The sequence below is a fragment of the Thunnus maccoyii genome, chromosome 16 (genome assembly GCF_910596095.1).
Source record: "Thunnus maccoyii chromosome 16, fThuMac1.1, whole genome shotgun sequence".
Taxonomy (NCBI): domain Eukaryota; kingdom Metazoa; phylum Chordata; class Actinopteri; order Scombriformes; family Scombridae; genus Thunnus; species Thunnus maccoyii.
The window spans coordinates 3,955,370-3,970,397 of record NC_056548.1 but is presented as its reverse complement, the minus strand read 5'-3'; the positions used below and the strand labels follow the sequence as shown (position 1 = coordinate 3,970,397).

Sequence of the window (15,028 nt, the reverse complement as noted above, 5' to 3'; positions counted from 1 at the left end):
TGTGTGTGTGTGTGTGTTACTTCACCCAAACGGATGAATAATTCAGGAAGGGACGGGGAGGGTGCGGAGAGAACACAGAAGCACGATGACCGAGCTCAACGTGCAGGCTGCATGCTGGGCTGAGTCTCATCTAAAAATACAGACTCACATGTACTGACTGTAAGGATGCATCAGGCCACATCCGCAGAACATACTAACCGAAAGGGAACAATGTGTGCAAACACATGCAGATACACTCTCAACCTACCTAATACAAAGCGCAGGCACTCAGAAATTTCACATGTCCCCCCGGTGAAGGCTGGATTAAACAAGTTGAATAGAAAGCTGAGAGAAAGGCAGAAGACAGTGCGGTGTAGGAGTGTTTCTGTACTGAGACTCCAAATTATACTGTATATCTAATCCGCTGACCAAACCGCTCAGAGAGTGCATGTCTAGGCCAAAGAGGTTTTAGGGTTTTAGGCGGTTTTAGAGTTTGGCATTGTGTAAGCTAACTCCTGCTCTGCAGTGATCCCACTCCATTTAAAAAAACACACACACACACACATGAGAGAACATTTCCTTTCTTGCTTTTATTGCACATTTCTGCTTTTCACTGGTGGTACTCGTCTTAAAGTCACGCATCTGCAAAGTGAGCCGAAGGTTTTGGGGTAAAACAAAGTTCTACTATCAGTACTGTCAGTACTACAGTTGATACTACTAAAATCAGTTGCATGAGTCATCTTATCTAATGTATGTATTCATGAATAATACATCATGAACTCTACACGTTACTGAGTGAAGCATCAGAAAAGTGTCATTACTGTTACTACTGGCACTGCTACACTTCCACCTTTAATACTTGTGCTGCTACTTCAGCATCATCAGCACAACTTTAACACTATTTTTATCCACACTAGCAGCACGGCTGTAAAGATGTCAGTCTGTCTGTTAACATTTCCCAACAATTTCTCCAAATTAAACCACAAATTCATTGTTGGTCCACACAGAACGACACATAGAAGCGTTTTCTGATCTCTTATTTGCAGTTATGAGCAGGGAGACGTAGTTTGTTCCTTCCAAAACTATTACAAATCTCAAAATAAGGTTCAGGTTTAACCTGAACACTATGACAGGGGTTTTGTTTAGTGATGAACCAACACAGAATCATCACTGGAGCTGCAGTTCCCCGTAGCGTTACAAAGTCTTTTAGTCTATTTTGGATCATTGTTTTAGTTTTCTGGCCCACAACTCGACACCAAAAAGCAGACGTCAGAAGTTCACGACTAGCAAGTGTTTGCCAACAATTTTAGGTGATATGTTGTGTTTTTTTTGCTGCACCAAAGTGTCCAAAAACCCCCAATTAATGCAGCTTTAAATTTAAGCAAAGCCAGATAATGTAGCGCTGAGTCTGAGATGAACTGGCCAAGGAGGATCCGTGATTTAGGACAACTTTTTGGTTCGTGGGCCCTTAAAATGAAGCAGTTGTGACTACTTAATGATAAGAAGCGTGAGCAGTTCAACAGAAAATCTGATTGTCTTCTCAGCCTTAAACAGCTAACGTATGTATTTCACAAGAAAAAAGCAAAATCTTATTCTTATTTATCCTTTTTAAACATCTGGGGACCTTTCAGTTTTTTAGGGGCCCCTTTGGGATCGGGAACCACTGATTTAGGTAACATCGTGACATTTAAAGTGTCCTGTGTTTGTCCCACTATAAGATAATAATCTTTTCTCCTCATTTTTCTCCGTCCAACTCTTCTGTTTTCTAGCTGCGGCTGCTAGCATACCAAAAAGGTTTAATGTTTGTTTTCATTAAAACCTCAAAAATGAATTCTACATCATATGAAGGCTTTAAAATGCATTTTTAGGACTCAGTGTTGCATAATATTAACATATTACAGCCAAACTAATAAAACAGCCATTAAAAACCTTAGTGCTTTTTTATTGCTTGCTAATAAGAGAATTAAAAGCAGCAGCAGAATGACACCATCGGTTGGGTTGGAGGGACGCCAGCGTGGAGCTGTTAACCTTGGGTGTCTGCGTCGGTGTTGTTGTTGTGCTTCGCTTCGCTGGATGTTTTCTCAGCAGAGGTGTTGTGACTCATCTGTCTCCTGTCAGCGGTGATGGGGAGACGAATTTCATCTCCGTAAGAAAAACTCATCCTTCAAACCTGTCTGGAGAAACATTCATCAGCACATCCTCCGCTCACGCTTTCCATTGTCCTTTCCTCTTTCCTTTCAGTTCCTTTTCCCTCTTTTCCTCCTCTTTCCTTTCCTTTCTTTTGCTTTTATCCTTTGATTTTCTTTCTTTTCCTTTTCATTTCGCTTTGTTTCCTTTCCTTCCTCCACTTGTCTTGTTCTCTCCTTTTTGATTTCCTTTCTTTTCCTCATCATTTATATTTTGTTTTCTTGTTTCCTTCCTTTTTTACTCTTTACTTCCCTTTTCCTTTCTGTTGTTTATCCTTTGATTCTTTCTTTTCCCTTACATTTTGTTTGTTTTCTTTCATTTCCTTGTTTTCCTTTTGTTTCCTTTTCCTTTGTTTTCCCTTTTTGTTTTGGTTCTTTTCCTTTTTCCTCTTTACTTCCCCTTCATTCTATTTTTTGTCTCCTTTCCCTTCTTTTGCTTTTTATCTTTCCTTTCCTTTCCACTCTTTCCTTTCCTTTTTGTTTTGTTTCCTTTGTTTTTTGTATTTTCCATTTACTTTCCTCTCTCTTGTTGCTTTTTGCCTTTCCTGTTGAATTCCTTTCCCTTCCTCTGCTTTTTCCTTTTCATTTCCTCTCTGTGTTATTTCCTCTCATATTCTACTTTTCCTTTCATTTTTGTTTAGTTTCTTTTCTTTTCCATCTCTATTCTCATGTCCTTCTTATAGCATTTTACACAATTCACTGTCATCAAATTAAGTGAATAATCACTATAAATAAATGATGGATATCAGCGACTATTTCATGATATTGTTAACAACATTCTCAACATTTAAGCCTTTTAAATCAGTTTTCAGTTAAAAAACTGAATCTTTGCTTCTTCAAAGCTTCAAAGCTGACAGGCTTTTGTTTAATTATTCTAAAATAAAATAAAATAAATTTATGTGCTGTTTCAAGCAGCTTTAACATGAATAATATCTCCATTTTTACTGTAATATTACTGTGAGCTTCCTCGTCTCCGGGATGGTGGAGAAGTGAGAGGACGGTGACATTTAGGAAAAGGTCACAGTCAGGATTTGAACCCATGTTATCATGTTATGCACCTTAGCCTGAGTGCCACCAAAGCCTCCTCTTCCTCCTCCTCCTCCTCCTCCTCCTCTCTGACTGACTTACTAGTCCTCTGAAGGTCACTGGAAGATTAATGAGCTGATCAGTGACAGAGGAAATGTGTCTGACACCGCGGCCTTCCTGTCTGCCTCCTCCTGTAATGATCATCATTTTCTCTTATCTACACAGCTGCTGACTCTCTCACAGCAGGATATTCTGAATCAGTCTGGAGGACATATCTGCCTTTCACCCCCCATTTTTCTCTCTGCCCTGCTGTCTTCTCCTTGTCGTAAGGTGAAAACCTCATTATTCCAAATTCGGCTTCTAAAGGGGTATTTACAGCACAGTCTATGACTTTAGGAAACGTGGGATCCGTTGTGCTTTTGTACGTAGTGTTTTTGTTGTTTTACACAGAATTTTTACAGAAAAATAAACTTTTTAAAGGAGCCATGCAGTTGAAACTGATTTAAACCCAGATATTATGTCCTGATTCATCAAAAAGCTGCGAAAACATGCTGATCACCACAGTTTACAGTAAACAAGATCCTCGTGTAATAATGTAATAGCTCAAAAATATTTGCACAAGTACAAATTGGAGACGAAAAAGGGAGAAACTACAAACGCGATTCTGAATAAGAATGTTTTCTTTCCCAGGTTTTTGTATTAATGATCAGGTCTAAACCTGAAACCTTTGTGTTTCCACAGAAAGTGTTTTCATGCTGAGCTGCGGCGGAGGAATAGTAACACAAATACAGAGATTTGAACTTATCACTATTTTGACTAACTCAGACTGCTGAAGCCTCATTAACTTTAGATAAAAACAGGATGAAGCTCCACATTCACACAAAATACAGCAATGTTGCACCTTCCTGCAGGGTTGTGTGGAGGTGCTTTAAAACATAACCGTCGTGAAACAATCAGAAAATAACGTTTTATTTATCTGATTAACAACTTTCACCAGCGCTGCTCGCTCTCTTCATTCACTCTATAGCTCGCTCGACCATCTTTCTCGCTAGTTTAGCCGCGGAAGAAGGGGCCGACTTTGAACGCTGTGTGTTTACAAACACCAGACACACGACAGACAAATCTTGCATAGTTTATCTTTTTAAAGGACAGGTTCACAATTTTTTCAGTGTCAGGTGTCCATAGTAACAGTGAAAGAGGTTTTCCTCGCTGTAATCATTCCTCCTGTTCATACTGGATATTAAAAGATCCTTCAAATGTGCTTTTAGAGTAAGAGATGGAGGCCAAAATCCACAGTGTGTCCAAAAATGCATTTAAAAGTTGATGTGAAGCTTATATGAGGCTTCAGCAGTCTGAGTTAGTCATATGAAGTGGATATCTGACACATTTACAGTCTTTTTAGCATCAAATTCCCTCTTTGTGTTTCCTCGGACAGTGTTTCCCTGTTGAGCTGCAGGTGGAAGTATAGTAACAAAAAGAGGAACTTTGGCACTAAAAAGACTGTAACGTTGAAAGATATCTACTTGATTTGACTCATTTGGACGCTGAAGCTTCATATTAGCTTCAGATAAACTTTTAAATACATTGTTTGTACAGAAGGAGGACTGTGGATTTTGTCCCCCATCACTTATATTGTAAGGTCATTATGAAGGGATCCTCTGATGGTCAGTATGAACAGGAGGAATGATTACAGCAAGAAAAACGTGTTTCACTGTTCATTTGGGCTCCTGACTGTTGGTTTAAGACACACTTGTAGAATTGTGAAACCGTCCTTTAATACATCGACGGTTCAGATTCTTCTTGTATCTTATCATCAGGTGTTTATTCATTTTCTATTTGTTTTTAAACTTATTATTTTTGCTCTTTCTGCAATGTCGTCTTTGCCTCCTGACCTCTTTTTCATACCTTCTGTATGATCTCACTAATCTCACTAATCTCTTTTCCAAGTAAAAAGTTCAAATACTATTCATTAAGTGTCTCTGAAGCTAATCTTTGATTTGCAGAAAGATTTTTTGTATTTCGGATGTTTTTACGCTCCCTGACTGACTGACACTTGCGTATGGTGTAATTTTTACACGTGTCATATTTTAAACACTATTTGATCAATAATCATCGAAAGACAGACACTTATTTACATAAACATGTCACAAATCATTAAAGAAACTGTGTGAAATGTTTATTTCGCCTATCACGGCGCTGTTCGTGTCATTTTTTAACAAATTACACATCCTACAAACAAAAATAACACATTAAATCCTCTCGTCTCTCTGACACGCTGACAGCCGCGTGTGACAGCAGACAGATTATCTCTCATCCTCTCGCTCCTCCTCCTCCCTTTTTCCTTCCACTTTGACTCGTCGCCTCAGGTTTTCTCTCCTCTCTGGCTCGTTAATTAGCCGCACGTCTACTTTGAATAAAAAAAGAGTTAAAAAAAAAAAAAGAGAGAGAGAGAGTCAGTGCTGTGGGTCCGGGTCAGGGCCTCTCTGAGCTAATTACCACTTAGCTCCAAGTGCCACTCTGTGTTGTCTTTGGCCGGATTCAGGGGGATAAGTGGGAGAGAGTGTGTGTGTGTGTGTGTGTGTGTGTGTGTGTGTGTGTGTGTGTGTTGGCTCTCTGAAGAAAGAAGTTTTTCATGTTTCATATCCGTTTTCTTATCTTTGTTCTTTAAATGTGTGTCGTTCCCAGGGCAGATGGAGGAAAGACTGTGTGTGTGTGAGAGGAATGTGTGTGTGTGTGTGTGTGTGAGGAGTGTGTGTGTGTGTGTTGGTGTAAAGTTGTCTGAGTGTCAGCTCACTGTGCAAGTTTTTTTCTTCGAGGGGTTTTCTTATTTCTGTTCTCTGCATGTCACACTTGACTGCATAACTGATGAATACAGCGACACACACACACACACACACTTGCATACTGTACACACACACACACACACACATACGTCATACTGTCTTTACTGTAAGTCATTAGTGAGTTTGCATCACACACACACACACGGTTATCATGCGAGAATCCTCCCATCTGCTCACACTCCTGCCCGGCCTCATTACCGGGGGCTCCTGTTGATAACAGACTCCCGCTTCTTTTTTTAAAGACTCCATAAATTATTCAGTAATTAAGAGGTTTGTGCTGTTGGGTTTGTTCTGGAAAGCTGCCTGGCTACCACCACCTCCACCTCCACCTCCTCCTCTTCCTCCTCCTCCTCCTCCTGACAGCTCTGCAGGAGGAGACATGACAGATGTAGCAGGGGAAACTCCTCGTAGAGTCAGAGTGAACTTTGCTTCTGTCTTCTTGTGATGGCAGAAAGTCAGTTCATTGACCTTTTCATTTGCAGAGTGTTGTTTACTACAGCTGGGAGAGAGATATATATTGATATCTGAACAGACATCGCCCGGGTTCTCGTTATAACATTACTTCTGTCGAGGAGGACGTGCCCTCGGTCCTGGTTGTATATTATTCATCAGAATATCTCAAACATTTCAACAGATTTTAAATGAAATTCGTTGGATAGTTTGGCCTCGAGCCAAGGAACAAGTGATTAATTTTCTCTGTAAATCCAGGATTTCTTAAATTTACAAGATAGCGCTGCTAGAAAGCGCAGCACTTGCTTGAAGGAAAAAAATAATAATCTGACACATGTATCCCACCACTGTCTCATCATCATGTATATTTTATTGCAGATCCATATGCTCATTAAATATTTCAAAATACTCTCTATTATTTAAACCGGCTATAATCAATATTTCTTATAATAACACTGTATGAAATGTCAGTGCATGGCAACCTACAGAGAATTATCAATGACTCTGCAGCTCACCTCGGCTTTATGGAGCTTTATAGAGCTACTGTATGCTAACTCAGTACCAAACACAGCTAGCTGTAGACTAGCTGGTGAACATAGTGGAACATTTAGCAGCTAAAGAGCCAGATATTTCCCTCAGGAGTTGGTGGAGAACAAAAACAGAGCTAAAAGAGAGTGAATATTGGACTTACATTCACCAGGTGGACAGAAACACGGCTCCAAATAATGATAATGTTGCTCCGTAACTGCTGGATGTGGAAATTAGCAACTGTTTACTAACAAGTTCAACATATCAGTGTTTCTGCTGCCGCCAAGTGGCCCAAAAATCTGTTATTGCAGGTTTAAAATGTGAAATTTAGAGGATAAGATATAGCTAGCTAGCGTGATAGCTAGCTAGACAGATAGAGATAGATAAATAAATAGATGAGCCCATGAACCTAAGAATTACGTACATATCGGATAGTTACACACCTCGCCATCTCCTCATCGCCACAGTAACATTCAGTGTTAATGCAGGAAGTAATGAGACCTTTATGTAGCGAGGTGGAGAGGTCAGATGTGGAGGTCAGGAGTGCTGTATCTTTTTCTAACCTTATTTTATTTGTCTTAGTTTATTTGCCACAACCACAGTCTTTCCCTAAACTTAACCAGATCGTAGTTGCAATGCGCAGATATTGTAGAAATTTTTTAAACACCGGCATAACATGTAAAAGATGTCGTCACTGAATGTAATCTGAGGTTTTGTTCTCTTACTTTCTCAAAAAGAGACACAATTTTCCTTTTCCTCTTTTTCTTCCTCTCAGCTTTCCTTAGTTATGAGCAGAAAGTGACACTGTTCACGTGACGGCGCCCTCTAGCAGCTGTAGTTATTATGACGGGAGAAAAGAAGGAAATGAAATGACTATAACAGATATATTAAAATTTGTGTGTGGAGGAGGTCGGGATGGATGGATTCTGTTTCCAGCCGTGAGTCAACATAGTTTTTTTTTTTAAAAACTATGACAATGAAGGTCAGTTTACCCTCAGAAACAGCATTGTCATATTAGAAAAAGTAATGTTCAGTAATTTATTAGTAATTTGGTTAAATGTAATGATGTTGTTGGGCCGATAGCATCATCTCTTCTGTTTTGTCCCCCTTTCCTTTTGCTTCTCCTGCTTCATTTCACATTTTCCCTCCATCCCATCTCTTTCCATCCTCTTCCTCGCTTTCCATCTCTCTTCTCTCCCCCCCCCCCCCCTCCTCCCTCCTCCCTCCTCCTCCTCCCTCCTGCAGCTGATGATCAGTGTTGACAGTGAGATCGTAGTCGGGTTGTGACCTGCAGCAGAGGTCTGCTCCCTCATGCTTGGTTAAGTGTTTGTGTATTTGTTTGTGTGTATCTGTGTGTGTGTGTGTGTGTGTGTGTGTGTGTGTGTGTGTGCACTCAGAGTTTAACCCCCTGGCGGCAGCGTTCAGGCTGCTGCTGTGGACTCAGGTCAGTCCAGGTCAGAAGCAGAGCAACTGATACATCAGCTTCCTCTCTACCTCCATCTCACATCTTCATTTGCTCCCTCTTTCTCTCTATTATCTCTCCCTCCTTCCCCCTTTTTTATCCTCTCAACCTCCCTTTAGTACTCCATCTCTTCCTCTCTCTCTCTCTCCTGTTCTCCATCCTTTTCCCCTCCTTCCTCATTTTTTCTCATTCATTCTCTTCTTTCCTTTCCTTCTCCCCTTTCCTTCTTCTTCTATAATTTCTTCTTTTCATTCACCTTTTCTCACCGTGTCCATATTTACTCAATCATTCTTCATCTGCTTTCTTTTCCATCCGTCACTCTCTATCCCTTTCTCCTAATCCTCTCTCTCATTTTGTTTTCTTCTTTCTCTTTTCACCTTTCTCTCCATTTTTCTTTTTGTTCCTTCCCCTGCATCTTTCTCTCCCTTGATTTTTTTCCGTTCTCCAGTCAGTCTTCTATTTTCTTTTCCTTCCCTCTTTTCTCATCTTAATTTGTTAATTAAGTCTCTTCCTCTCATTTTCACTTCCTTTCCTCCTTTCCTCCTCTCTCTCATCTCCATGTTTCTCCCTCCATCACATCCATATCTCTCCTCTCCCGTTTCTTCCTTTCCTCTCATGTTTCCTTCTCTTCTCTCCTTCTCTCACTTCCTCTCCTCTCCCGTTTCCTCCTCTCCTCTCTCTTCCTCATCTCTCCTCTCCTCCCTTGTTTCCTCCTCTCCTCTCCTCTCCTCTCTCCTCTCTCCTCTCCATCATGGAGGCAGATCTCCCCAGGGTGCCGGTTATGTAAGAGCTTAGCGTGCTGATGTGATGCGAGAGGAAGTGTTTAGGCGGTCGAGCTGCTTAGACCCCCTCCGCCAAACAAACACACACACACACACACACACACACACACACACACACGCACACTGGAGCTGCATGCAATCTGGCATTTTAGCATGAGTTATACTTCTGCTCCGACTTCTAATCTGTGTGATGTGGAGGCAGAATATCAGAGCAGCTACACTCACACACACATCACGGTGATTGATTCTGATCATCTAATTTAATCAAATCCAATATAATCAAATTTTATGTAAAAACCCATAACCAAATAAGAAAACCTCCATTCAAAATCCCATCAGCCAAAGTCCGTCGTTTAATGTAATTAAACCCACATTTAAAAAGGATGTAATGTAATTTTTTTTCAACGTTATAACCGGAAAGCTGAAAAAATGAATTTGGCAGAAAAGTTAGAGGGTTTTTGTGGATATTTTCTGTGCTCACAAAGCAGATAGTTGTTTAACTTTGTTAAAATCACTAGAATATGGAGAGTAGACACCTGGAACATGCTTTGTTTTTGCAGAAAGACATGCTGAATGAAAACTTGCATTGAATAACATCCTTTAAATCGATATTTCATGACTTAAATGCAACGAAACTTTAAAGCTTTTTCACATGCACGTGCATCTTCCTGCTGTGAGTTTATCCCGACATCAGGATTTTTCTTTGTCTAATGAACAAAGGATGATTTCTTTATCTTTACAACACCATGAATTCACCTCCGTTTTTCGGGTGCACTTGTTGGTTGTCACATTCCACCTACTGAGCCGCACATTTCTTTTTTAAATGCGCACAAATGAGATGCACAAGTGCGGAGGGAAGGAAGCAGCAAATACTGGAAACCATGACTGAGGCTGCCTGGCGACCATACGGCCTCAATCCCGCTCTAATAGGCCTATTAGTCACAGAAACAGACTGTGAGTGATTATGAGCAATCAGGCTGTACAGAGAAAGACCACTAAGGGAAATAGTGGAGGGGAGGGGAAGGGGGAGGAATGGAGGATGAAGAAAAGGGGGGAGATGGAGATAGAAGGGAACGGTAAAAGAGAGATAATCAACGGTAAAGAAGAAGGCAGGAAATGGAAAGAAATATGGAAGAGCGGAGGCGTGGCGAGTCCCTGAGCTGTTGTTATCACTCCACATGGAAAAAGGTTAATTAAGTCATTCAGAGATGGGGAAAAAAAAAATAAAGCATCGACCAGGCTGGACGTACTTCAGCCTCCCACCATGCATCAGACAAATCAAATGAAACCGGCTGGACGCTCGTATTCAGAGGCGGACAATGCGGGCCGGCTAATAGGCCGCGCCGCTAAAGACGATCATTTGTCAACATCAGCATGGCAGAGCAATATAGATCCATCTTTGACACGTGTATATATGTGTGTGTGTGTGTGTGTGGTTAAACCCTTCAACCGTCGCCGTCACAGATGCAATACGGCCGCGGTCGCCATGGCTACGGCGAACGCAGCTCAGGGGTTCGTTCTCATTAAGGAGTTAATTACCTGCTGTGGAAACATTTTTCACCTTCGGCTGACGAGGTCATCGTCAACAGACAGCTGAGGAGCAGAGCTGCTGTTTTTACCGTCGGGGAAATGACAAAATAAATGTGATTTATTCAATAACGGCGATCAAATAAAGTGAGAAAGTTGTGAGTGAGATTTTTATTTGCATAAAATGTGAAAAAACCAACTTGTACTGTAGGACAAACATGTATGATTATTAATTTAGATGTTTTTATATCTATTGTGCAACTTTATTCAGTATTATTTATTCATTCACATAAGCGTTTATGCAATATGCCTTTATGTAGTTGCAAAATATGCTCTGCAAAATACATATTTTATAACTTTTACTGTGTATTTAACATGTTTACCCTTTATTTGTAAGCATCACATTATCAATAATATATTTATGCACGCATTTAACCTTTAACCTTCATTTAACAGGCAGCTCCAGTGAGATTGAGTTTCATTTTAGCATCACGCTAAAAGTAAATGTTGCAGACAAACCAGGCAGCATGTTTGGATCAGTACAAAAATTATTGGGGTGTGTAAGGGAACTGAATCTGACCCTCCCCCCACTGTTATTAATATTTTCTTTGGGCCCTCCCCTTCACATTAAAAAAAAATACAATACACCACCTAATATCTTAAAAGAATCTATCTGGCAAACCTAACAAACAGCTGAAAATATGATCAAAAGTTACTGAAATGGTTTTAGCCACCAAATTTGTGAACTTAGTGTGACAATTTTTAAAATGAAACTATATGTTTGTGATGTCTTCAGTTGGAACCAAACAGCGACTACTGTGGCTTGAGGCTGAAGTAAAGCAGAAGAACCTTCTCGACTTCCCTCCAGAAACACAAAGTCAATCATGAGCCTGAGCTAGCCTATTAGCTGTGTTGCATCATAACCCTGCTCTGTGTGTCCCACAAACAAATATGTGTTTTTGAATAAACTGTGTGAACTTATTGTGTGGTTAGTCATGGCGCTAGATCATTTCTTTACAGCCTGAAGCCAATTTTTTTGGCTTCATGCACCGCTGAGCAACTTTCATAGGAATGAACAGGACGCCATCTTTGAATCCTGTTTCCATTTCTTCCTAATCCATCCACGGCTACAGTAGTTCACCAGGTAACACAATCATTTTTCCAGTGATTTATGGACAAAAGAGTGAAAACAAAAAGCCAATTGATACATAAATGGAAAACTAATTGACAATGATTATGATATTTGATTAACTGTTAGTCATTTTTCCCTTCAAGCTTCCTTAAATTCAATGCTTTACTTTGTGTTATGTAACAGTAATTGCAAACTGCAGCTTTAAGAAGTTGTGATCAACATTTTGTCACAATTTTCTGACATTTTGTAAACTAAAAGATTAAATCACTTAATCTAGAAAATTGTTGGCAGATTGATCGATAATGAAAACAACCATTAGTTGACTTTAACCTCTCTGTAACAGGTAGCCTGTTCGTTTTATTGTCCTGGTCAGGAAAAACAGCCTCATGCTAAAAATAAATGTTGCAGACAAACCGGGCTGCAGCACATTACAACAATCAAATTCTCATTTAACCCGATCAAAGTGAAAACGCTCATGAAACATGAGTTCCACTCTGTTTCTCATCCATTTCATCCTCCCTTCCCTCCTCTCTAACAGATCGAGGCGTTTAGTGTGATGTGTCCCGTTTCAGCTCTCCTGAATGGATCTCTAACTGTCGCCCTGAATTTACAGCACTTCCCTCCCTCATCAGTCGTGCCGTATCACGGTGAGGCGGTAAGTAGGCAGCGAATAATCACTGTAAACATGATCACAATAATAATGATGGTAATTGCCTCTGCTAACGCTGCCAGCAGCTCTCTAAAGCCCTGTTTGTTTTCTGATCCCTCTTCACAGGAGTCATTTTGGTCTAATGGTCCGTTTAATCTCTCTCTTTCTCTCGTTCTCCTTCCCCTCCCGCTCTCTCCATCTCTGTTCCCTCCTTCTCTTTGTCTGAAATGGAGCGTGCAACACACTAAATGGAGATAATAGAGGCTCCATTTTGCAGCTAAGAGGGTAATTTGCTACATCTTTGAAAACATAATTCTCATAACAGTATAACAGAGCTGTTCCTTTGTTGCTCTGTTTGTCGCAGGTCTAATTCAATAGGCCTTTGCAGTTATTTCAACTCTTTTTAAAGCTCATTTTACAGTTGAAAAAGTTCCTAATTTCAAAAGAGCTGAAAGTATTAACATATCAAAACGGCAACAGATCCTGTAAGATCTAATGAAATGAAGGTTCTCTCTGAGGTTGAGATGATAAATGATCAGTGGAGGAAGAAATATTTACATCCTTAAATAAAAGTAACAATACAGCAATGTAAAAATACTCCATTACAAGTAAAAGACCAGATAAAAACAGTACACAGCTTCACACACAAGCGAGTTGAAGTCTGTTACGTTAACTCTACCTACCGTCTCTGGTGGATGATAGAAAACGCGTCACTAGCTTGTGATTTTTCCCTGGAATGTCGTCACCAACACTCAGTTCATAATACTGCAAATGCAAGATCTTTCATCAGTGGGTTATAGGCTCAATCACCATTGTGTTGCCTTATTTGGCGATAGATGATGACTTAACAGACATTTATTTATATGACAGTCTTCCAGATTATTACTTTAAGTAGACGTCTAGATTTTAAAATGCGGTTTTACATCCACACAAGTGTTTCCTGGTCGGTTTTTGAATAGACTTGTCTGTGAAACACCTGTACAGCATTAAAAACCAACAACAAATCTGCATCACAGCGAACATCTGGTAAGGAGCGGGACCAAATAATTAATCTATATTGAGGTTTAAAATGATCACTTACACTGTGTTTAAATGCTGTCGAATTCAAGATATAGTCGTCTCATTTATATACTTTTCTTTTTCTGTTATCAGACAACGGAGCGAATAAGAAATAGTTATTTCATTACATTATAAACTGTTAACCAGCAGTCATTGTGCATTCGGCCATATTGACATTTTAAATGAATGATGTCAGAGAAAGTTAAAGGCGACTTAAGGTTCTCAACTTTACTGCCACACAGACCCGTCAGCTTACGTGATGGTCAAAGTTCCAAAATTTGAGGTGAATGTATGTAGAAATGCTTCCTGTAAGTCAAACTGTTGTGAACGCTTCATTTGCAAAGTTACCTACTTCCTCCTTGTGATGATGACGCCAGATGTGACATATGTCCCCTTTACGATTTACACACTCTGGAGTCTATTTTGGAAACGTTTAGGAGGGAGAAACACTCTTTTAGACTGGACGGAGGGCTGAAACATCTATAGTTTAGTCCCAGTTCATCAGAAACACCTGCTGTGTAGAGAGAGAGTCCAGGTGAAAGCTGCAGTCTCATTATCAGCGAGCGCTTGTTAAGGCTGTCTGGCTAATGAAGAACAGGTGAGGTGATAAAAACGTTTTAAAGCCTTGATGACCCACGTTGGTAAATTTGAATGTAGTTTGTAGTGACGCCTAATCATCCGTACACAGAGAGACAGAATCAAAGCAGCAGTTTCATAAAGCTGCATTTGGTGCCTTGTTTGATAGTTGATTTATTGTTTACAACAGAGCTTTGACTGACATGTTAACTGGTTGTTATCGTGTAAACATAAATCACTGCTACATAGCTGAAGCAAATAGCCATAAATATTCCTGTGTTGGTTTTGTGCAGGTGGATAAACTGGATATACATGAGAAGATCTACTTCCTGATTAGTTTGTTTGACTGTTTTTTAGCATCTTTTACTGCATGCAAACTGGTAGCAAATGCTGATTGAGAGGGATGGTGTTGTTTTGTGGTGAATAGACGGATATAAACATGAGGCTGCAATGTTCATTACACACCAGAAAACAAAACCTTTGACTGGAGAGAAAACTTTGCTGTTCTTAGAACCTTTAAGGAAATTTCAGGCATCTTTTAAACCAGGGTCTTATTCTCATAATTGTGTCTATTCTGACTGTGGGTCATGCTAGCTTTGCACCACCGCAATATGTAATAATTTATTACAAAACATGGGGAAATTTACATAATGCGTTGTTACGTGCCCCCCGTGGAGGTACGTGGTCTGTTGGTGGGTGGGGGACTGGCGGAGGTGGATGCCTCATCATCCGTCTGTGTGGTGGAGCCGCTACTTGTGCAGAATCCCTTCCTCCTCACATGTCTGGCCACAGGTAGCGGCTCCATCCCCAGCAGATGATGATGAGCCAC

General features: G+C 40.2%; 1 long non-coding RNA gene across 1 annotated transcript; it reads right to left on the bottom strand.

The window, feature by feature from the left end:
* Positions 1 to 5,373: 5,373 nt before the first annotated feature.
* Positions 5,374 to 14,013, bottom strand: LOC121881238. The gene is made up of 3 exons (XR_006091726.1): positions 13,976 to 14,013; positions 13,248 to 13,329; positions 5,374 to 5,595 (listed from the first exon to the last, which is right to left on the bottom strand). It is a non-coding gene; the product is annotated as an uncharacterized LOC121881238 (long non-coding RNA).
* Positions 14,014 to 15,028: the final 1,015 nt, after the last annotated feature.